The 23,847-nt window shown below is 55.7% G+C and overlaps 1 protein-coding gene across 7 annotated transcripts in view; it reads left to right on the top strand.

Moving 5' to 3' along the window:
• The window catches only part of SEMA4D (semaphorin 4D), a 100,346-nt gene that overhangs the window by 21,619 nt on the left and 54,880 nt on the right, over positions 1-23,847 (top strand). The window contains exon 1 of one of the 7 annotated variants that reach the window (XM_081151632.1): positions 10,308-10,388. The exons of the other annotated variants lie outside the window; for them this stretch is intronic. The gene's annotated coding sequence lies outside the window, so the exon portion shown is untranslated. Of the gene's footprint in view, positions 1-10,307; positions 10,389-23,847 lie in introns of those variants that run through there. 7 annotated transcript variants of the gene reach the window in all.

Here is a 23,847-nt window from a genome sequence, read left to right as displayed (position 1 = left end):
TATCGGTTTCATCGTGGTGAGTTTGGTAGTTGGGGGTTTTGAGAAACTGGATTGTTCCCTTTAGACTGTTGACTGTGCGCAGAGTTGTTTGCAGGAAGGACTCCCTTAGCCACTGGCGTCCCTGGGTCTGCAGCGGCGACCCTCCTCTCTCCCCGGTGTTGGGGGTGGGAATGGATCAGACCTGGTGTTCGAGGGCAGCCTTTGGAGCGGGGTGATGAGCACAGCCAAGGGCACTGCCCTCCTTTCTAGGCCTGATTCCCTGGGTTCTCAGTGTCCTCAGGGAGTCACAAATGAGATGTGTTAGAGTGGCATTTGGTGCCCAGGTGTGGGAAGTTAATAGGCGGCACCCCCGTGACCTGCACGTCTCCATGTGTTTCCAGAGGCATCGGGTTGCTGCCAGGGTGCCGTTTCACACAGGGAGGCTCTGGTGAGGGTCCCTGAAGTCCAGGGGAGTGTTCTGAGTGGCTGTTCCAATCGAGGCCACAAGTTGGCTTACCTTACAGGCCCTGGTTTAAGCAGAGATTGTTGGGTGATTTGTCTCTTTGGTGGGGCTGAGAATGGATGAGAGCAGACAGGATGTCCTTCTGTGTGATATTCTGTCTTCCTTCGGTGTGAGCCCTAAAGTAGATGTTTTCTGAATGGCAGAAGCCGTGGGTTTGGGATCCTGTCTTAGCCCTTGGTATGATCACAAAATATCAGACCGAGTGGCTTATAAACAGCACACATTGGTCCTCACAGTTCTGGTGCCTGGAAACCTGAGGTCAGGGAGCAGGATAGTAGGTTGAGGGTCCCTGTCCCAGGTCACAGACTTCTGTGTTTCCTCATAAGATGGAAGAGATGATGGGCTCCCTGGGGTTGCTTTTATAAGGCACTAACCCTATTTCTGAGGCCCACCCTCTCATGTCCTAGTCACCTCCCAAAGACCCCGTCTCCAAACCCCATCACATTGGGGTTAGGATTTCAACACATGAATGGTGGGGGACACAGGCATTCAGACCACAGCAGTTCCTGGCTGATATTGTGGCATCTTTGTATGTGAGGGAAAGGTCACTCTGGTTTAGTAATTCCTCAGCAAGATTAGATTGGCTTCCTTTAATTAAAAAATCTGTGTCTCTCTGGGCTTTAGGAGAGGGATTTATGAGCAATGGAAGGAAAATGGGTTTTTGCAAATGCAGAAGAGTTTGGAAATCCCATTCAGGTAGAATGAAGCGCCGTCCTGTGCGATCCCTAGTGTGGTGTGTCTCCCAGATGACTGCAGTCGTTTGGTGACCAAGCCTGGCACAGTTCCCCCAGCTGCTCAGTTTGACTGCTGCCCATCTCACTATCCAGTGGCAACTAAGTCTGTCTGCACTGCTCATCCACTGCAGGCTCTGTGTGTTGTGTAGCTGGTCAGGACACATCAGGTGAGGTGCGGGGACAGCAGGTGCCGGGAGGTTGTTTCCATACATGGGTGTGTGGGGGGGCCCTGCTGTCATATCCTTTCAACAATTGATAAGACTTACGACCTTTCTAGGTGTGATTTCTCCCTATTGTAAAAGTCCCACTTACTTACTGTAGCAAGTACAGAAAGGAGGGAAATTCAAGTCAGTCCCTCCACTGAGCAAGCCTGCGGTACGTCCATTCAGACCTCGAAGCCCTCGTCAGCTTTAGGCTAAATTCTAGGAACTGAATGCTGGTGTGGGACACAAGGTCACTGGTTCTGAAGGGTCAGAAGACTGGCAGCCTGGTGTGGGGGGACTGGCGTGAAAGTGTGTGGAGTTGCTTGCCTGTGGAGAAGCTCTTCCAGCGACCATGACCTCGCATGGCCTCGAGGAGGCAGGCGTGGGGCGTGGGCGGGGCATTTTGAACCGAGTGCCCACTTATCTTCATGGAAGGTTTTCAGCCATGACAGCCTGCAGAGCAATCATTCCGTTTCTTTTCAGGAGACTGGTGACACATTAGTTTCTGTCTGATTGCTTGTAAAAGAGTGAACAGCAAAACCCTCTTCCAGCCATGCTTTCCAGAGCTCAGGCTTACAGCCTAATAGTTACATAGTAACGAGAGTCCTTGCAGAGGGTTAAGGTAATTGAAGTGGAGCTCACATTTGTCATTGTCATGTGAACCCACATAGGACTCCTTGTGGCCTGGCAGTCACCGTCCTGGCTTCACAAGGGGACGAGCTCAGCTGACAGCGCTGACCGTTGGGCCTGAGACAGTGTTCCCATGTGCTGCATGGGGAACTGAGCACAGGGGTGTTAGTCATACTGATCGCAGGGCAAGGGTGCAGTGTGGCTTTCTCTGAGGAGTTGTGCCTGCATGTGACCAACCCGGGCCGTGAGCATGGCCCCTGCAGACAGAAGCACATGCTGTCAGGGTGACACTGTGCTCTGGACAGAAGGGACCTCACTGGGCCCTGAGCGGCCTCTTGGGCAAGCGTGGTCCTCTGCAGAATTCATACCTCCGAGCCCTAAGAGCGGTCTGCTCGGGACCAGCCTGTGTGAGCAGATGCACGCCCCTGGGAGGGGCCTTGTGCGTGTGGGGACCCTGGGCTCCCTAGGGCAGCGGTTTCACTCGGAGAAGGAGGCCCTAGGCAGCCCTCTCCCTGATGCTAGGGTTTCTCCGAAGTGCCTGAGGAGCCTGGGGAGAGTCTAGATTTCAGAAAGAAGCGGCATTTCTGAAAGTGAATTGGTATCACTGTTCCTTATTTCTCACGGATCTGAGCAAGCACCTCATTTTTGTCTGATTAAGGGGCATCTTTCTTTCACCACACCAGTCAGCATGTTATGCGTTGGCTCCCTTGGTGCCTGCCCGGGGCCGCCCACGGCTGAGGGACTGCCGAGGCGCAACCGGGCCTCTCGCTGGACTGTCATGCTTGGGGACGGACCTCAGTGCCTTACTCTCTGTCAGGGGCAATGTCCTTGCTCCCGGCTCTTCAGCTCCCCCCTGCCCTCCTCCCCTCTAGAGACAAGAGGCCCTCTGGACACCCTTTATTCCTCATCACACTCTACAGTCTCCTAAATCTCAGAGCTGCCCCCTCCCCTCTTCCCACCGTGGACTTGGGAGCGAGTGGCCTTTGAGTGGAAGGTTAGCAGCTCTGGAGTTTGCCTCCCTAGAGCTCTGTAGGTGTCATAATTGACAATCCTGCAAACAATCCTGTCTGTAGACACGCAAATGAATTCTGTCCCATGGGGCCATTGACCAGCTCCCATGGACAAAGCCAGTGCTGTGCTGTTGCAAATGCATTTCAGTATTCCTTTATTCCATATATTTTTTAAATTGAGCTGAAGTAACAAAAGTAACCATGTTACAGTGACATTTAGTAGCATTTGGTACGTCCACAGTGCTGTGCAGCCAGACCCTCTGTCTAGGTCCAAGGCATTTGCATCACCCAAAAGGATACCCCGTGCCAATAGGCGGTTGCCCCTGTTCCCCTCCCTCAGCCAACTCCTTGTCATTTTTTGGTTCTTTGACTTCTCCTTTGAAGGGATTGTAACATATCATTGGATCCTCATGAATCATGAGTCAAATAACATTTTTAAACACTTTTCCAAACAACCTTCAAATGACCATTGCCCTTGTCTGAGCCGACAGCCCTTCCTACTGGGCAGTGCTGGGTTGCCGGGGCCTCAGGACCGCCCCGTCTGCCCTCCACGGGGTGTGGTGGGCTGACGTTCTTTTTAGATGGGGAAGCTGGCCATGGAAGGCAGTGAGGTGAGCAGTTCACACGCAGGTGTCCCGTCTCGTCTGTGCCAGAATGGGGCTCCTGGTGATGTTCCATGTGGGCCATCTTCCTGGCTGACACCCCGGCCCCAATGTACGCTCATGTCCCGGGGCTGTGTCAAACGTGGAGGTGTTGACAGCTGTGGAGAGAATGTAGTGCCAAGGACCGGAACACCTTGAATAGAGAAAGATCCCATTAAGTTTGCAGTGAACAGGGGCATGTTGCAGTTGTCAGCGTCAGCTCAGCAGGGAGCAGGACCCTCACCCACAGAACAGCCCCAGTCCCCATGGTGGTGGCCTCGTCCTGGCCTGCCCTGCCCCAGAGGGTGGTGGACACCCTGGCGCCTGAAAAGGGAAGGGTGATTTTGTTTAAAGCCTCCACTTTGTGAAGGTTGAACCCATAACCAGCTGAGTCCTGGTCAGTCTTTCACGTGGGGCCTTCAGTCCAGTGGGACCAGCAGGTTCGAATCTGTCCTCAGTGACCCTGGCTTTTCCCATGCATCCCTGCTCTCCAAAACCAGCAGCAACGGAGAACTGGTTGTGACCTTGAGCCAAAAGAGAAAGGTCAGGATTTGATCGTGGACAGCCCCCAAGAAGCCCTGTTGACAGGGAGGAACCCTCGGCTGTGGGAGGACCGGTGATTCACAGGATGGCTGGTGTGAGCCGCGAGTGAATTTCACCTCCGGGCAGGCTGTGGACAGCTCCCCCCAGGCGCCCTTGACCTGCAGCTTTTAGTGATGGGTGTTCGTTGTTTCCTGTAGACTGATAGTTTGGGCATTGTCACCCCTTCAAATTTAATACATTTCATCATCTTACGAATAAATCTATATTGTAAACAAAACAGGGCTTTTACATTGCGGAGGTATCCACAAAGAAAAATCCCTACATCTTACCGGACGGCTACTTGATGCCGCTGACATCAGCGTGGGGACCACTCCCCATGGGGGGCCTCTTCTCTGCAGAAACCAGCTTTGTGGGTTTTCCTGTCATATGTAATGTGGGTGATGATCGGAATTTCTGTGAGTTAGCAGGCACCACACCTAAGCATGGAGTGAGGGTAGTGAGACGGCCAACACCTGTGCTCGTGAGAAGCCGGGCCGACGGCTCTGCACACCGTGCCTCAGCTGCTCGCAGCGATTCCGGCCCTCACCCTGCAGCGCAGGGCTCGGCGAAGCCCGGGAGTGGCCGGTCCAGCCCAAACCCCGTGTAGTCAGCTGCCAGGAAAAGCACTTTGCTGAAGCTCGTCCTGCCTTCTCTGAAACCCAGGCCCTTAGCACTGTTACTGGAGAAGCAGGTCGGCGGCCTCCCGGGCTCCGGGGCGCCGCGGCTTCCCCGCCTCTGCCGCTCTCCGGGCTAGGAGAAAACGCGGATGGACGCAGCTTTCGGAGGCGTGTTCTGATGGTTCCTCGTGTGCCGACGTGTCCTGCAGGGTGGCGAGTGTCCGCACAACCGCAGCCCTCTGCTCAAGGTCATGTGTCCAGAGAGAGACATCCTACAGCTTGGTGGCAGTCTGGTCCTTTAGGTGCCCTCATTTATTAGCCCTGTTTCTGGGCGTTTGTGCTGTCGAGAGCCTACAGGGTGAGAACTGTGTGTTTACCTGTCCCTGTTCCCACACCACCCACAGCAGCACCGGTCTCCATAAGATCCCAGTGACCCTGCCCTGTTGCTTCTAGACGTCGGGGCTCACACCTCGCCACCATGCGCCTTTCCTCTCTTCTTCATCAGTTCTGTGGGGGAGGAGGGCCTCTTGCTCTATTCTGTTTTCTGATTAGCAGTGAGAACATTTCATCCCACAGTCCGTGGCAGCACTTTTAGAAAGGAGGCTCTTGGGCCTTCAGAAGGGTGTGCCCAGTTCAGCAGCAGCCCCTCGAGCAGGCCTTGGGGTGGTGCCTGGCGGTGGGCGTGGCCCCTGCAGGCGTGGGGAGCAGGGGTCCCGAGCACCTACTGGTAGCTGTGGGACCTGCTTTAGATGGTCCTGCAGAGCCCCTCACCTCCCAGAGGGAGTGTCTCACAGGCCTTCACTTTGGACACGTGCATGATTTTCCTCTGATGTCGCCTCCCTGCTTCTCCTACCCACGGGCTCCAGGAACAGCAGTGACAACAGGTGTCAGACCTGCCTCTGAGCTACCCTTGAACCAGGCCCTGTTAGTACCATGACCACAAACTGGTGAGACCTCGTGCCACCTTGTGTCTTCAGGAAGGTGGAAATCAAAAGTCTCACCTGTCCATTGGGCCTTCAATATTTGGTGTTGGGGGCTTCAGGTTGTGTGTAATCAGTTGTCAAATGAAAAACAAACATGGACTTATAAGAAGAGGCTGCATTGGAGAGGATCACTGTGGGGAGGGACCCATGCAGGGGACATGTGACCATGAGATCAGCCAGTATGTGGAGGTCCAGACTGGGTTTTCCTTCATAGGTAGGTATAGACAGGGCCTAGGGGGACAGTGGGACAGAGGGTGCAGTGAGGGGCATTCAGTCAGAGGAGGTGCCCCTGAGGCTGGTCTGTTCTTGGGGCATCTTGCACTCAGCCCGGTGGTGGGGCCTAGGGTCCTGGAGGGAATAAAGCTGGACCAGAGTTTGGGTAACCAGTATTTTTGTTCCAGTTGGCTCTGGGATGTGCTGTTCAGCTTTCACTGAGGACGGACAGGGAGGGATGTGGGGTCTGGGTCTGCTCTTGCCCTAGGTGAACATGGGAAGGGCTCTATGAGTCTAAGCATGTGCAGTGAGACTTTTCTGGAACCCAGGGACCAGGATGTCCTACCTGCCAACTTCAGGGCCAGGTACAGTCAGAGCTGTCCAACAGAATTCTGCAGGGAGTGGAGGCTTGAGCCCCGAGGGTCTGTCCCCGAGGCTGACTCATTGCTTCCCTGGATGGTCCTCTTACTCCAACTACCTTGGTCCTGAAACCTCAGCTGGGCTGCCCTGGCCAGGCCTCTCCCATGGGGGCCTTACTGGTAGGGGTCCCCCTTCTAGGAGAGGTGGCATTTGAGCTGGGCTGTGACGGATGGAAGGGCCTGCTGCATGCAGGAGCTGTTCTGGGGACAGATGGGGGGCATCTGTAGGGCTGTGCAGGAGCCGCACCCTGGGGCCCTGAGTCTGTGGAGACTGGGTGTCCGTGGAGGGAAAGAAGGCACCCTTGCAAAGGGTTTCCTCAGCCTCGTGTTCACGCTTCTCTCTGCACCCTGAGCTGTGTGGTGTGTAGGAGGCCACCTGGTTTTAGGGTTATTAAAAACCCTAGTTCTGGTACCTTTGTGGTTTCTTCAGTTCTTGTTGCTCTCTTTGACCCTCCCCTCCCCCACAAGGCAGTGCTGGGAGTGCAGGCCCATGAGTGGTGCCCAGGGGTCAGTGCAGCTCCCTGGGTCGCACCCATGTTAGCATGAGCACAGGCTCCAAGCCCCCTTGCTGTCCGTCCATCTCTGCCTCTAGTGCTGCTCTGAGTGGCGTCAGCAACCCGCAGGGCAGGTTGAGCCCTGCATCCTTCGTCTCACACCCTGCAGCTGCCGTGTGTGGCAGTCAGACTTAAGCTGGATTTAGCAGTTCTGACCGGGCGTCCCCAGTGCACACTGTGGCCTGGAGGGACCACCCAGCTTAGGGGCCACATAGGGCCCTTCTCAAGCTTCCATGGAGTTTGCTTGCACTGATTGAGCCGGGAGAGAAGAGGGCTGCAGAGGGAGTGGTCCCTTTGTTTGGGTTGGGGTTCAGAAGCCTAAGCATTAGCTTCCAGGAGAGCCAGGGAAGTGGCCAAGTACATTGCTAGTAGCTCAGGGTGCATCGGTGAGCAGGTGGTGGGAATGTCAGCTGTGAGGATGCCGGCAGGGGTGCGCCTGTCAGTCACACCCAGAGCAGGGAGGGGACACAGACCCACAGCCACCTGCAGCTTGTCCTGGAAACGTGTCTGTGTTAGGAGGAATTTTCAGTAGGGACTTTGTTTTCAGTGTGTAGGATATTTAAGCTGCTCCCTCCTCCCGCAGGAAGCCCATTGTGCTGACTGAATTGTTTTGAGGGAGAAGGCGATTAGTGTTTGGTCCGGTCCATGACCCCTGGCCCTGGGGCTTCCCTGACCTTCCAGGGCTAGGAAGCTCCCCATGGCTTTACCTTTCACAGTATAAATATGTGCTTACAACAGGCAATTTGAAATGAAATGCTTAGGAAGATTAAAATATATTCTAGAACTTGCATTGAAGTGGGAAACCAGCTCATTTAAGGCTCACCTTTTCCAGTGTGAAGTCATCTTACGGAAGAGTCGTGTCACTGGTTTCTTCGTGTGGGGACTGAGCAGTTCTGTGCTTCTATCATCACTGGGCCCGTGATGGTGGCTACAAGTAGCCGAGCAGCCGACCACAGGGATTGTGTGTCCTCCTGGGAGAGCAGAGACCAGGTGGTTGGGGAGGCCTGGCTTCAGGTCACTCACTGTGTGGTTGGGGGTGCCGGGTGCCCGCTGCAGGGCCATCGCCTGCTGGCAAGCTTTCCCGACGCATGGAACATGAGGGTCTCTGCAGTCTCCCAGAATAGGGCTTACTTACGTGAATGTCCATCTGGAGAGCCAGAGAGCCACAGGATAAAATGTTATGCATGTGTCACCTGCGACTTTTTCTCTCAGACCCAAACTCTCAAAGCCCGGACGCACTTAAGATGAGAACGCGAGAGGGCATCACTGAGTGCCGAGGTTGCTGAGGTGCTTGCTTTAACCCCTGAGGCTTTGTCACCAGCGTGCCACCTGTGTGCTGCCCCCTGCGACTGGCTCCACGAACTTGAGGCAGGTGCCCAGCCATAGGCAGCATGCTCTATTTTCAGCAAGTGGCCTTCAGTGACATGCAAAGCTGAGAACAGGACAACTGTGATGTAATTAAACAACACTGGGAAGGGAGTTCTGTGCGTGTCAGAGGCCCACTGCAGCCCTGTGAGACTGTCACCTGGACAGTGCCAGGACCACCCCCGAGGGGGGCAGGGTCTCTCCACTGCTCTGACCTTGGTGAGTGGCCTGAGCTGTTAGTCTGTGAAGACCCGCGTGGGGCACTGAACGTTCCTGATTCATTGATGTAAAAGACTGCATACACTAACTCTGTCCCTAACACCTGATCTCTGTGACATGTGAGCTAGGCATCCTCTCAAGGCCTTAGGTCCAGATTATGTTACAGGAGCAACAGGTACCTGGTGAGGAGGCCTGTGCCCGGCCATGTGTCCAAAAGCTGCTGTGACAGGCAGAGAGCCCAGGTTGGTCCCTTGTGACGGACACCCACAGGCAGTGGTGCTCTGTCTGCCTGCTGAAGATGAGGCTCCAAGGAGCCTGGACCCAGGCGGGCAGAGGGCTGCTGTCCAGGACCTCTGTCCACAACAGCCACTCAACTCTGACCTTGCTGGGTCCATTTGTAGTGAGTGGAAGCTTCCACACCTTCAGCCACACCTGGATGTGCACTGGCACCTATGTCAGAGCCACCATGGCATTGCTGCATGTGGTGAGGCCACACGTGGCATGCAGCTGTCCAGTGCTGTGGCTGTCACCACCCGTGGGTGGAGTGGTCCACATGTGGCACTGGGAGTGGGAACACACAGTAGGCAGGAGGCCATGACCCAGCCTTGGGACTGTGGGATAGCCTATTTGTGACTCTGTCAGGAGTGACTGTGCTTTGGATTTTTATTGGGTTAAATAAAATAGGTTAGTAAGACTTCGCCTTTGTTTTTACTCTCTGACCGTGACTTCTAGGAGCATCTGAAATCATGCATGGGGCTCACAAGTGCGGCTCAGCCGGTGCTTCTGTGGGAAGCAGATCCAGGCGGTTCTTTGGTGCTCTCTGCATTTGAGCCCCCTTCCCTCCAGGCCCAGCCCTCGGGTTGGGAGGCACTAATTAGTAACAGACATAGCAGGTTCTGAGAGTACCTTCAAGCCCATGGTAAGTGCTGTTGGTTTTTGCACTTCCACAATTGCTATCAGACTGCTGGGCCTCGTCAGAGATAGGGGTGCCCTGCTCAGGCTGGTTTCTCCTACACAGGGTGCCCAGCACTCTGCTTTGGTGAGTGTGCCCCTCCCTGTATGGCTCCCCGACCTCCAGGCCCCGGTCTCCCTGTTTCCTGAGCATAGAAACGTGCAGTCTGCAGCTTGACTTTCCACATCAGTGTGTCTTGCACATGCTAGTGGCAGCAGAGCCTGCACATCCATACACAGGGTGATGAAGCTCTGCCTTGTCCCCAGGGAGGAGGCACCACACATTAACCCTCTGCTGCCCAACATGCAGTTGCTTCCTCGGGTCCTGCTGTTGGTGCAGCTGCGGGGCACATGGGGAGTCCTGGGAAGAGACCCACAGGCCTTCCCACATCTGGCCAGGCTATTTATAGCCCACAAAGAGCTGCTTTTCTCTGAAGAGAGTGAGCATGTGGCAACACTGTCATGCACACGGTGAAGCCAGTGAAACGAGCCTTTCATTAAAGGACTTTCTGGTGCAGGCGGCTTGTTTTCAGCCCCGGCACAGGCCTCAGGTTCCAGATCTGCCCGCTGCTGTCTGACTGCACACAAGGAGCCTGGGCAGATCCCTGGCTCCGGCTCTCTCGACACTGGCAGGAACAGATCCCTTCAGGCCCGCCTTTCCAGTATACTGAACTCCCTCTCTCCACCTGGCATGCTCTGGGCACTGGGGCCTCCACGTGGAAGAAGCATTCCAGTACCCAGGAAGACGGACTGTCAACGAGATCAGTAAGTCAGATATGAGGAGTGAGATGTGATGCGTGCAAAGGAAAGAACTTAAATGGAAAAGGGGCAGTAGGAGGCCCTGCTAAGAAGGGGCAGTTGATTGAGAAAAAACAGGAGCTAGGCCTGGGTTTGGAGAGGAGCATTCCAGATAGAGGGAATGGCAGATGCAAAGGCCCTAGGGCAGGAACGTGCCTTGAGTTTTGAGTGCCCTGGCCAGGGAGTGGTGGGGGAAGAAGCAGTGTATGAGCAAGCCTCTTGGCACTTGGAATTCAAGTCCTGGGAGCCCAGGGTTTGCACAGGACTGCAGGCTTCTAGGGAGAATGGACCATGGCAGGGGTGCAGGAAGCCCTGTTAAGAGACTGTGAGGTGGTCCTGGAGAGGGAGATGGTGCGGGCCAGTAGTGGGGGTGGAAGGATAGCCCGATTGCGCGTTTATTGGGAGGTGGAGCCCAGGAGACTTGCCACTGCGTTGGATCTTGGTTGGGGTGGGGGCTGAGCTGCGCCTAGGTTTTGGCTGAGCACCTGGGATTATGGAGGATCCACATACAGACCAGTTCCCCCAGGCTACCTAGGAGGCATCTACCCTTGGGCAGCAGAGCCTGGGGATACATGAAGCGGGGGCCGAGGGTGGGGGACTGGAGTTGGGGAGACATTTGAGGACCAACCCCAGGGTGGGTCCCTGCTGGAGCACCAAGTCTCCTGCAGGGCAGAGGTTGGGGGCCGCCTCACCTAGGAACACGGATGTATCCTCTGGGCGAGTGAGGTTGGCTGTGCGAGACACAGAGTGGGCCCAGCCCTCGGGGAGTCTCCATCAAGATTGGAGGAATGAGGGCGAAGGCCGGCAGGGGTGGGGGGGGTCGGTTCCCTGTGGTTGCCAGGCTGCTCAGGGTGAGGCAGGAAACTGCCTTTGGTGGGTGGGAAACTTGGACAGGTGGTGGCACGGGAGGGAGAGGATGGAGCAGCATTCAGGGGCATGAATCTTGGGGTGCACCCCAGCTAAGCCCCGCGGGGTGCTCTGAACAGCTGGGCGCTAAGGCAGCTGGAGGCAGGGGTTGGAGCGTGGGTGAGGCAGAGCCCACCCCTGTGGGGACGTAGCTGGTCTGTAGGACTCAGCTCAGCCTGGTGTGGGTTTAGGAGGGTGGCACCTCCCTCATCCAATACAAATCTCAGAAGGACTCCTCACTCCTTTATCACCTCATTTTGCCTCACTGGAAAGGCATGGTGACCAGGACCGGGATGCCGCATGCCTTGGAGTCAGAGGAGGGGCACTCATTTTTGCAGCAAAGTGCTGTGGGCCCAAAGTTTACCCACTGTCCTCATTCAAGCCCGAGAGGCCTGGTTGTGGTCATTACAGAGACAAGATCGTGCGTCCTGTTTGGCCACATCGGAGAGGGGAGTCGATCACCAACCAGACAGGGCTTCATTATGAACTGGGGCCTGCTCCCCTTGGAGCCGTTCACTGGGCTCCAGGGTTGTTTTTTTGGTCCCTGGTAGGAAGCTGAAGAATAGCCCCAAAGAAGGCAGGTTCCAGTCCCTGACACCTCTGAGTGTCAGCTTATCTAGAAATAGGGTCTTTGCAGAAATGACTCAGTTAAGAATCTTGGGATAGGGAGGTGATCCTGAGTCATGTGATGGGCCCTAAATGCCATCACAAGGGCCCTCCTGGGAGGGAGGCAGGAGGAGATTGGAAAAGTGAGGAGAAGCTGATGGGTGGACAGAAGTAGAGATTAGAGGGATATGGGTGTGATGGCTGGTTTTATGTGTCAGCTTGACTGGGGCACAGGTGCCCAAATACCTGGTCAAACATGATTCTGGGTGTGTCTGTGGGGGTGTTTCCGGGTGAGATTAGCATTGGAGTCTGTGGACTGAGTGAGCAAATACTCTCCCCAGTGGGGTAGGCTTCATCCTATCACTTGGGGCCTGAATAGAGCAGAAAGGCAAAGGCAGGGAGACTTGTTCCCTCTGTCTTCCTGCTGCCTTTGAACTGGTACAGTGGTCCTCTCCTGCCTTTGGGTTTGGACTCGAGCTGGAATTCGCACCACCAGCTGCCCTGGGACTTCAGTTTGCTGACTGCGGACCTCAAGGCGTGTCAGATTCCATGGTCATGTGACCTGGTTCATTATAATAAATCTTTCAGTATCCGCTTCCTCTCGGTTCTGTTTCTCTGGGGATCCTGACTAATACAGTGGCCAAAAACCAAGGAGTGCCAGCAGCCACGGGAAGCTGGAAGAGGCAGGGGGGGTCTCCTCCAGGCGTTTGGAGGGAGTGGGCCCTGCTGACGCCCTGATTTCAGCCCAGGGAAACTGACTGCAGACTTCTGGCCTCCAGAGCTGGGAGAGGGTAGATTTCTGTTCTAAGCTACCCAGTTTGTGGTCATTTATTAGAGCTGCCATAGGGAAAGAGCCCTGCCAGTATAAACGGTGCCACCTTAAAATCTGCCCCATGCATGGGGCCACTGTTCAGTGCTGGGCCAGGGTGGGTGCCTCTGTTTTATAGATCCTGCCGGATCAGTTTTGAAAAGATCGAACAGCTGGTCTTTCCGTCATGGGCCCTGACCCCAGCATGCTCCCTCAGCAGTGGGCGTGAGTGGCCTTCCCACCTGGGAGGGCACCTTTGTTCCCTGGCGTCTGTCTCCCTGGGCCCTGGTGAGCTTAGGGTCTTTGCTTGAAGATCCCCAGAGGTTTGCATTTCTCTGTCTGTGACTTGCCTGCTCAGGTTCTTTGCCCATGTTTCTCTCAGAGTGTCTCCCTCTCACCCATTTGCAGTGGTTGTTTGTTATAGAAATTGATGGTTCTTTTTGCCTTGAAAACATCTATTCTCAATTCTATTGTTTGTTAATTTTAATAATTTGTCATTTGCCATCAAGATTAAATCATTTTGAGTTGAAGATGTCTCTCTCTGTGATTTCTGGGTACCTGTGCGTGTTAGGAAGATGGTGGCTGTCTTTGGCTTTTGGGCAAGCATGTTTTGTGCACTGGAATCCAGCTCATGAGCATGTCTAGAGTGCTTTGTAAATGTGGAGTAAGATGTGACAGAGGGAAGTCCAGTGTGATTTTCTTCCAGGGAGCCAGCACTGACTATTCAGTATTCCGGTCTTTGACCAGTGAATTGAACTTCAGCTCTGTGGCTTATTATGGTCTCATGTGAACTGGTTCTCCTCAGGGCTTCTCCAGCATCCCACTGGCTTGTCTCCCACGTGCCCACAGCGCATTGGTGGCAGCCGTGCATTGTAGCTGGTGAAGGAGCCTCCCCGGCTGTGCTCTGTGTGCTCCTGTCCATGCACTCCTGACTCGCGTATTGTTTACATGTTTCTCCTGGCTCCTGGGCAGAGGAAGATTTGGGTGGACACACAATGGCAAGTGCATCAGGGGGCAGTGAAAAGATGACACATTGTACCAGCTCCACCGTTGTGTCAGGGGCATGCCACAGCACGGGTTCCTCTGGGCATGGATGCCCTGACTCCGTGCATGGTAGGGTATGCACATACATGGTGGGGTGCATGTACCCTTGGCATGTGCAGATGTTGCTATTTCAGGTACCCTGTGTCTGAGCTTGGCTGCCCTCAGGAGTTCACACCTGGGCACTGACTCGGGCTCTCTGGGTGGCAGCCGCCTGTGTCTGCTAGTTCCCTCTGTGTCCCCCAAATGCCCTCTGTGTCCCCAAAAAGCCCTCTATGCCTGAATTCCTGCTGGGCTGCCCAAGCTGGACTGGCCCCACCCATGCTGGGAGCCCAGTGAGGTCAGGATTTACCCTCTTGTGGCCCTGGCCCTGCCCATCCTGCCGGTGGAGATATACCTGGAGGTTCACACACTCAGCTCCACCCAGGACTACCAACTAACGACTCACCTGCGGAAGCCAGCCTCAGCAACTGTGGGGTGGGGTGGGTGCGGTGGTGTAGGCACTGCAGGCCAGGGGCTCTCCAGTCACTCTCTACCGAGCAGGTCCTCCTTTGGCAGCTGCTGGTGGCCCAGCTTGCTCCACAGGTGGAGTCCAGGATGCACTTTGCAGAGTAGGCTCATTTGTCTCACAGACACCTGTGTGACTGGAGGCTCTGCAGGAACAACCAGACTTGGCACATCTGCTCCAAGGTCAGGGGAAGGTGGACCAGGAGCCTCCCTGTGAGAGGACGGGGAGCTGTTTCCGTGGGGAGGGGTGGGGAGGATGGGGAGGACCTGGAACTGGCCCCATGGGGAGGAGTGGGGAGAATGGCGAGGACCCGGAACTGGCTCCATGTGGGGGAGGCAAGAGGACGGGAGCAGCTGGTGCTGATGCAGAACTGGCATCTGCCCATTCTTAGGCATGTTTTCATGGGTATCTCCGGCCATCTGGACAAGGGGAGTGGCTGTGTGTCAGGTCTGTCCTCGAGGGTGTAGACATGCCTGGCACATCTCGGGGTGGAGGTTTGTCTGGTTCGCATTGGCCCAGTAGTCTGGTCTTCCTGGGAGAGGTGAGGAGGGTGGCAGGGTCCAGTTCTAATTCCTTCCAGGGCTGCAGGAACCATAACCCTTACATGTGTATTGACAGGAGAGCTCAACAGGGTGGGGTGGGGGTTGTCCTGCTGAAAGGAAACTCATTTCTTTCCAAATTTTACCCTGGACTCCAGTGGAGGAGGTGACTGGCCAGGCAAGCTCCTGTCCCTTTGCCTTCTTGCCGAGAGCACCTGCCTCCTGGAGCCCCTGCAGGCCCCTGGCTCCGCTGTAATTCTCCCTGTGCTGTTGCACCCAGCACTGAAAGGAAGCCCATGCTCCCTGCAGGGAGCTGTCTGCACTGAAATCAAAGCCGCTCCTCTCCCATAGGTGCCCCTGGGTGGGCACTGGGCAGCTCCAGCCACTATTCTGTCCCACTCACCATGACCCAGGCCGCACAGAGGTGAACCAAGTTGAGGATCTAAAGTCTGTGCCAGCAGGGGAGGGATGACGTAAGGTCACTCTGGTGCCCCGGCCAGAGCTGGGCAGGTAGTAGCAGCCTGCCAGCGTTGCACGTGACAGTCTGTGCGTCCATAACCTGCACGACTTAGCCATGTGCACAGAGAGCCGTGTGCCCAGTGGGATGAGAGCCGTTTAAGCATGGCTGTGGGACTGTAGGAGGTGTTGCCAGCCTCCCTGAGGGTGTCCCCCACACCCACTGCCTCCTCACCTTCCCGGGATGGCCTCTTGGCAAGGTGGTCACGGCTGCCCTCTCTGGCCAGCCCCCAGGCCTTGTCCTCCCGGCGGAGCCTGGTGTTATGTTGCTGATCAGAAGCCACCATTTAATGGGGTTTTAGTATAAGCCAGCGCAGAAAGCTAGAAGCGGAAAGCAGTGGACTGCTGTGGAAGCTGAGATAGAGAGAGGAATCTAGGGATCTCTGTGGTTGGGAAGCAGCCATGACCACAGTGGGCCCAGGGGCTGGGCATTCAGAACCCTGCAGCCTCCACCCCAAGGAGGAGCCCCCAGGGCTGGGTGCTGGTGCCTCTTCATCCTCTTGCCTCCAGGTTCCCCTTGCCCCCTTCTCATGGCCAGGGCATCCTGACACAGCAGGGCCCCAGGTACTATGGCCAGAGCTCAGGGTCACTCCTCTGATGTCACACTGCAGGCACATCACTCTTTTAGCTGTGCCCCTACCTGCAAGCCTCTCTCCCCTCAGGACCTTTGGCTTCTCTGCCTCGGAAACTCGTGTTTCCCCCGACAAGAGAATGGCCCATATACCACACAGGCCCCCTGAGACCACCCCGCAAATGGCCTGTTAACCACGCAGGCCCCCTGGGAGCCTCCTTTCTTCCGGGAGATCAGGGACATTTACCTAGAGGGACCTGGGCTACATTTGAAGGGTGGGGAGGATTCCGTGGGGCCAGGAATGGTGATGCCTGGGGGGTGTACAGGTGAGGGGTCAGAGGGAGAGAGCGGGAGAGGAGCCCGTGCTCTGGTTCAGGTGGCAGGTGGTGAACCACTGGGCCTCCACTGTATCTGGACTGTTCCTGGTGAGACTGGGCAGGTGGTCTGTGTCCGCTGCGCTCAGCCCGTGTCATGTGCGCTGTGCGGCTGTCACTGAGGCTGTGCACTGACGGTGGAATTACTATACAGTGCATTCTTGGGCGAGGTGGGGCTGGGTTAATGCTTAAAATTGATGCTGTGATGTGGTGAACTTGAACACGGATGGGCGGGTTTTTCATTTGACCAGAATTTATACAGTGGGTTCTTTGCTCACTTTGTTGTAAAGGGAAAGCTCATTACCTGTAAACAGGTCTCTAGAAACAGACGCTTCTCTCGCCTCCTTCCATAGATCCAGGCGACCCACGGAGGGAGACACTGGGCCTGGGGTCCAGCGGGCTGTCTGCGGGGCTCGCGCTGCACCAGGGGCACCTTCACAGGAAGGGGGGCGCGTCGCTGGGTGGTGAAGGACACTCTCTGAACCCTTAACTTCTCTTGGGCACCTTAATTCTTTTGTGAAATCTTTAATCACAGGAGAAATGTTTCCCGAAGGATGTGTTTCTTTTGATATTCCGGCCGCCTCACAGAGCCGCCTTCAGAGCCGTTATCTCAGGCAGTTCGGGGCCAGAGCAGCTCCGCTCTCAGCAGCTGGGTCTTAAAGCCGAGGCGGATCAGAAAACCCTGTCCTACGGTGTAAACAGCGCAGACCTTACACAGCTTTCAGATACAGGGTGGGGCGAAGGAGGTTAATAGTTCGTATGAAAACAATACAATAATTAATAAATAATACAGGAATAAACTCTGTTTCGCACACTCACAATTATGAAGCTACATTTGCCCGCCCTGTACATAAATGACAGTTGAGCGAGGTGGGGGTCAAGGACAGCGCCCACACACGCAGTCGAAATCCCGGTATAACTTATGTTGGCCCTGATTCCCAGTGGTGGATCGAAAATACCTATATATATTCCTAGTCAAAGATGTAAAGAAAACTTGAGTTCACTCCTCAGAATATCTTCAAAGCCAGAAACATTCTTGGGCCCTCAGGAATGACAAAGGGAGGCACTTTTGTCACGCCAGCCTGACTGAGCAGCTTTCTTCTCATGATGGGATAGATCGGTATTTTCTCTAACTTCATGCCCTGTTACTAGTAAGGGTCACGGTCACCAGGCTCCCTGGTCAAACGTTTGTCCAGCACACCTTTCTGGATTTGTGACGAGGCCCTGGGAGGCTCTGAAAGTCATCCCCACTGGGCGTGGCATTCTCACAGATCCCCGTCGGCACCACCCGTGGCTGCCTTGCCTCTCCTGCATCCGTGTCTGAGCCTGATGCCCAGGGCGCTGTCACCAAAGGCTCTGTGACGGGGAGAGAGGTCACTGGGGCAGATGCCTGGGGTCAGGTGGGCTGTCCTCACAGGGTCTGCATCCTTTGGTCCTTCTTGTGACATCTACTGTGTCTCTGGGAGACTGACCTGCTCCCGTGGTCTGTGGGTTAGAAGAGGTGGGTCAGCCATGCCGGCAGCTGCCTGGCACTGCTGGTTTCTGCGGGTGGATGGACTGGAACCTTTGTTGCTGGTTTAGGGGATTTTAGACTAGAGGTCAGGGACCCAAGCAAGTTTCTGACCTGCCAGGGCAGGTGCAGCACCTCTAGGGCAGTGTCTGCGGTCAAGCAGGTGTGGCTAGGCTCACACACTCAGTGTGTTGTGACAGTTACCTCTGCCCACCCAGGTCACAGTCCTGCTTCCTGCGGCACTTGGCACATCACCAGACTTCCACTCTGGTGACCATGTAACCCGAGGTGGGCCCTGGGAGCCCATTGTGGATGGCACACTGGGTCAGTGCCATTGTCACTAGCACTCTGTGCTCCAGGCCATGTCCACCCCTCGCAGAGGAACAGTGAGCTCCCACGAACGTGGGGTGTGTGGGGAAGGGGTGTTGGGGTTGCAGGCCAGGGTCTGGGAGGCTGAGCCTGTGGTGTCGAGACCTGGACAAGCCTCCCTGCCCACTTCCTCTTGTTTGTTCATCACCAGGTGTGGGCAGCACCATCCCCATGCTGTGCCTCCCAAGCCCTGCAGGGTTACAGGGACAGCCAGTGTGCCCCCCACCGTAGGATGGTCCCTGGGTTCAGCCCGCTTCCGGGAGGAGGTGCTGGTGGCCAGGTAGCACCTGATTCCCATTCGGTTCACTCGCAGCTGTGTTGGGAGCTCTGTGGGGAAGCACTTTGGGCACATCACCTCCTTACGTGCCCTCTGCCGGGGGCGACCAGGCACCTTACCACTCCGTTTTCAAGGCTGGACCCTGCTGCTTCCCCTCCGAGGGGCTGATGGGCTTGCCCAGGGCCCTGCAACAGAGCCGGGGAGAGGGGCAGCTCACTGAGTTTCTACCTGGAGCCCTGACATTCTGGGGGACCAAGGGACCATGGCCTTGGCAGGACCCCTTCTCCTCCCCTCAGGGCTCTGAGGAGCCTTTCTCCAGGGGACAGGCGCTCCTTCCCTCATCCTCAGCCTGGCTGGACACTGCCCGCTGCCCTGAATGAGCCCACACAGGAGAACAGTCGGGCCCACATCTCGCACAGCCTGCCATTGAAAGGGCCAAGAATGGGGCCAGCCGGTCCCACGGCCCAGGGGGAGGCTCACTGCGGGGCCTTGTCCCACTGCTGAACGGAGCCTTGTCGTGGCTGAGTGGGCCCAGCCGCCCACGGCCTGTCTCCAAGGCTCCACCCAGGCTGCATGCTGGAGCCCCCAAGACGTCAGGACAGTCACCCGAGGCAGCAGAGGTCCCCATGAGGATGGGACTACGGGCCAGACTGGTCTGTTCTGAGCACCGTTGTCCCTGTGGCCAGCGTGGCTGTCGGAGAGGTGAGGCCGCTGGGCCTGGTGGTGGGGTGTGTTGCCAGAGGCCCAGCATTTCTTGTTTTCTTTTCTTTACAGATAAAGGCTACCCTAAGGTAGCATTAATCTTGCAATGCTGGTGTGATGTGTGATTTTTTACTAGAAAAACCCAAGGGGATCTACAGACTAGTGGGCACAAGGGTGTGAAGTCGGAGTGCGAATTCTGTTCCGAGCATTGGTGCCTGTGATGTTGTTTCAGCCCCTGAATAACTGGAATCGGCCCCATTTTCCTGGCAGGGCTCTGAGAGCCTGCGCGCTAAGGAGTAATAAAAGTGTCCTTATTCACGTGGACGGCTTCTGTTGTCCCAGTTTCAGGGGCTCAGTGGAGTAGGGCTGAGTGAGTAAGCAAGCAGGTGTCCTCCTATCCCCTGCCCAGAATGACTGGCCTGAGTGGCCGGCTACCCTCCTCAAGGACCAGAGGAGTCTCTCTGAGACGTCCGTCCATCCAGCTGGCCAGTGAGCATCCAGGGCTGAGGCTGTGACTCTGGGCAAGCGCTCCACTGGCCTGGGCTGCCGACTCGGGTCCCGTGGATACTCCACAGTGACGTGGACACGGCTGGGAGTGGTGGCTGCTTCCTTTCTTAGTTGGATCGCCTCCATCTCTGGGTTTCTCTGTGTCGTGTGTGCTCTGGGAGGAAGCAGGTGGAGGCAGTGAGCACCAACTGACCTGCCACCCGTGTGGTGGCCATGGGGGGGCGCATAGACTGGGTGGGTTTGGGTGGGACTGTGGGACTGGATCGAGGTCCTGATGGCTCCGCATAAAAAGAAGCAGGTGTGGCTGTTGCCTGTCAGTGAGAGGCAGGCCGGGGACTGTGTCCAGTGCAGCCGAGTGTGTGAAAGTCTGAGAACCGGGTGAGCGCTGGGCCAAGTGCTTGTCCCTAGGGAACAGGGCTGGGTGGGGAGCAAGGGGGCAAAAATGCACCAGAAACTCTACAGCCCCTGATTGAAAAGGCCACCACCGTGTTGGGGCCTCATGAAAAGAAATGGTGGCAGGAAGTGTTGAGCTGTGGACTGGCCTCTGAATGGGGGTGCTTGTGATCCTTCCAAATTTGGGGTAAAATTTGCATCTGAATGACTAATCTAATCAAGATTGTAATGGAATGTTCTGGTTTCCTTGTTGTCTTTCAGTTTCTGTTAACAGTCATTTGCATTTTTATTCAACCAACATTGCAAAATTAATGCTACCTTAGGGTAGCCTTTATCCTGACCTCTCCTAGTGGTGGATTTCTGCTGTGGCACCTCTGCACTGTCTCCTGGAGCGTGCAGCAGTGGCTTTCCCTGCCCAGCCCCACCCCCCAAAGGTGGGCTCTGAGCTCTGCCAGCCAGCAGCTCTCAGGAACTGGCAGGTTTTGTTTGGACTTCCCAGGACTAAAAATTATATATTAATTACTTCTCAGCATCAAGGAATTGGGAGACCACCTAAAAGTCTAATTTTTTTTAGAAAAAAAAATCCACCATTGTGTCCACCTTGAGCCACATCCCTGAAGGTCAGCAGGGGTCTGCTGGGGGTTTACAGGAGGAAAAATAATGACCCCTAAAGACATCCACATCCTAACCCCTGGAACCTTCTAATGTGTTGCTTTACATGGTGAAGGGACTGGACAGTGCGGTCCAGGATCTTGAGGTGAGGAGATGATTGGGATTACTAGTGAGCCTTAAAGGTAACCACAGGGTCCTCTGAGAGTTGGGAGGGCAGAGGACAGAAGATGCTGCTCTGGTTGCTGGTATGGGCAGGCAGCTTCCTCTACTCTCTTAGATTCTGTCAGCAGGGCCTGTGAATTAAATTGGCAAATGACAGATTAACAAGACAAAAGGCATACAGGTTTTAATATTGTTTTGTGCACAGGTGCTGCACAGAAAACAAATAAAAATCTGAAGTCTTGAGGCTTGTGTATTATTGTAACAAGGGATGAGAATCCTGAAGTGACCAGAGGGAAGGGGTTGGACCTCGGGGCAGCAAACGGTGGGCAGGTGACTAGGAGGCACGGCAGACCAGGGTGTTCTGTAGGTTTGTCCTGCAGACTCATCCCTGTGTCTCTGGTACCTTTACAAAGGGAAACTGCAGCCTGCTTTTAAGCAGATGGGGGGATATCAGGGAGCTCTTTCTGTGTCTCAGTTGCCTGCAGCTCAAAATAAGCCTTCTGCCCAAGTAGCCTGTTTGGGGTAGTGTTTCTGATTCTCTTCACTGGCTTTGAAGGTGGAGGAAGTAGCCGGGAGCCAAGGAATGCAGGAGGGTGGAAAGGCGAGGAAACAGATTCTCCCTGGAGCCTCCTGAAGGAGCACAGCCAACTCTTGGGTTTTAGCCCAGTGAGTCCCATGTTGGACGTCTGGCCTCCAGAACTGTTCACATAATAAATGTGTGTTGTTTTAAGCTACTAAGTTTGTGGTACATTTTTACAGCAGCCAAAGGAAACCAATATAGGTCCCTTCAAATGTGGTCTTGCACTTAGAGGAGCATTAGGACCACTTAGAGAGAAGATAAGTCACCCATACCAGCAGCAGCATGGCTGGGCCAAGCCTGCCAGACCTGTGACTGGCCCAGCAGCCCTTCCTGCCCTGGGAACCTGACCGGGAACCTGCTGTGCATGGGGTGTCTGTGCTTTCAGGGCTGGGCGCATGACCGCAGGGCCCAGCGCACACAAGGAGAGGATGGTGTGAGCAGGGCCTGAGAGACCACCCTGCCCAGGTGCCCAGCAGCAGGGGTGAGAGGGCCTAGGAAGGGTCCTGCACAGAGGCCCACAGTCTGCCCACTCTGGTGCTCAGAGGGCGGCCACTGGTTTCAGGTACACAGCCCCAGCTGCCACACTGCCCAAGTTCCTAGTCTGGTCTGGGCCTTGCCTCCGGTGCCCCCTCGAAGGCCTGCTGTCAGTCCTCCCGTAACACAGTTTAGCTTATGCGTTGGTTGTCTGACCCTTTAATTCAGGAGCCACCTAGGGGGGCGTGAGACCTGAGCTCCTTCCTCAGGTCTTGGGCACATCTTTCCAGCATGTGTCTCGATAGGTTCACCGCCTCAGCCCCAGGTGCTGTGTGGGTTTTGAGGTGCATCTGTGTGTCAGCCAGGCCAGTGGGCTTGTTTCCTTTCTGGGCTTTTGGTTTTTTGCCTCCTAGTCACCTGCCCACCATTTGCTGCCCCAAGGCCCAACCCCTTCCCTTGTTACATTTCCTGACAGCAGGATGGTCTGAGCATGGTGCCCGCGCTCCCTCCCTCTCCCTGCACGCTGAACTTGGTGTTGGTGGAGTGGCCTTGTGCTCGCAGCTGCATGGGGAGGTAGGTTTAATGAGGAACAGCTACACTCTCCACCAGAGGTGCAGCTGGGATTGTCCCTGTGTGTGCTTTTCGGGTAGAAACTGTATATATATGCGTGCATATATACACACACACGTATGGATTGTGATTGGTCTAGTGTGGTCAGGTATCCACCTGATCCAATTAGCGATGGCTAAGGTACAAACATGACAAAGGGTTCATTACTCTAAAAAACATTTAAAATGTAAACTCATGGTGCCGTTGGGGGCCTCACTCCTCTCCCCACCCTGGGAGGCTCATGCTGTCCCGCTGGGGAGGTCTGTGCTCCCTAGATGTGTCTCCCTGGCCTCTCACGGGGTGGGCAAGCAAGGCTCAGAAGGAGCCAGAAGGGGAGGAGTGGGTGGGAGGTGGCTCCTGGCAGGTAGAGGGACTGCCTCTCGTCCCAGTCAGGTGGCCAGGTGCCTGCTTGGTGATTGACCTGTCCTCTTGGAAGGAGCTGGGGCCACTCTGGCTATGGGTGCTTCCTGGGCCCAAGACAGAGAAACTTGCACCCAGGGTCCCTACATGTCCTCTCCCCGACCCTCCTGGGCTGAATATCTGCTTCCAGACTCAGAGCTTCTGGTGATCAGCTGAGGGATATGAGGAAGGGTGAATGTAGCTGGGTGGGGCTGGCCCAGCCAGACCTGAGGGGCGTGGCATTGGACGCTGACAAGGTCAAGCATAAGAACAAGCGTCCTGCTTTTCCTGGTCGCACCACAGCGGGCCAGGTCCAGTCTCTTTTTCTGCTCTTCTGGGGGACACTTCCTCTCTAGGGCGCCCACCACCCCATGCCTAGAGGTTAAGGTCAGGCTGACGTGAGCGTTGTCAGGGTCCCAGTGCAGGGTGAGGTCCCAGTGCCGGGGAGAGCGCATCCTGGTGGAGGTGGAGGTGGAGATGGAGGCCCGACAGGGCTGGGAGCTGTCTTTGCCTCAGTTTCTTCCTGTCTGAGGTGCAGGGGCTGGGCTGTAGGGGTTCTGAGGACTGCTGAGTTGAGATCTTTGTCGCCCCGAGAGCCCTGCCTGCACCTGGCCAAGGACTCTCTGCCTGTCCTCTGAAGCCCAGGACTCATCTGGACAGCCACAGGTATGGTCGTGCCCACACTTGGCCCTCCATGGGCACTTGTAGACCTGGCCATGTCCCTCGCCGTGTCCGGCACACCGGGGCTCAGGTGTCCTCAGCAGGGATTTGACTGGGCAGCCTTGGTCGGCACTGAGTGTGGAGCCCAGAAGGAAACCATGACAGCGGGGGCGGCCTTGTCCTGAACTCATGACCAGTAGGAGCATAAGGAAGTGTCACCCGTACCTCCCCCAGTTCTGTCTGGACCACGTCCTGCCATGTGGTCATAGGGAAAGTGGAAGTGCTAGGAGAGGCCTGGCTGGT

The sequence above is a fragment of the Miniopterus schreibersii genome, assembly GCF_964146895.1.
Source record: "Miniopterus schreibersii genome assembly, chromosome: 11".
Taxonomy (NCBI): Eukaryota; Metazoa; Chordata; class Mammalia; order Chiroptera; family Miniopteridae; genus Miniopterus; species Miniopterus schreibersii.
Note: the sequence above shows the minus strand (reverse complement) of the source record. Positions and strands in the feature narration are given on the sequence as shown.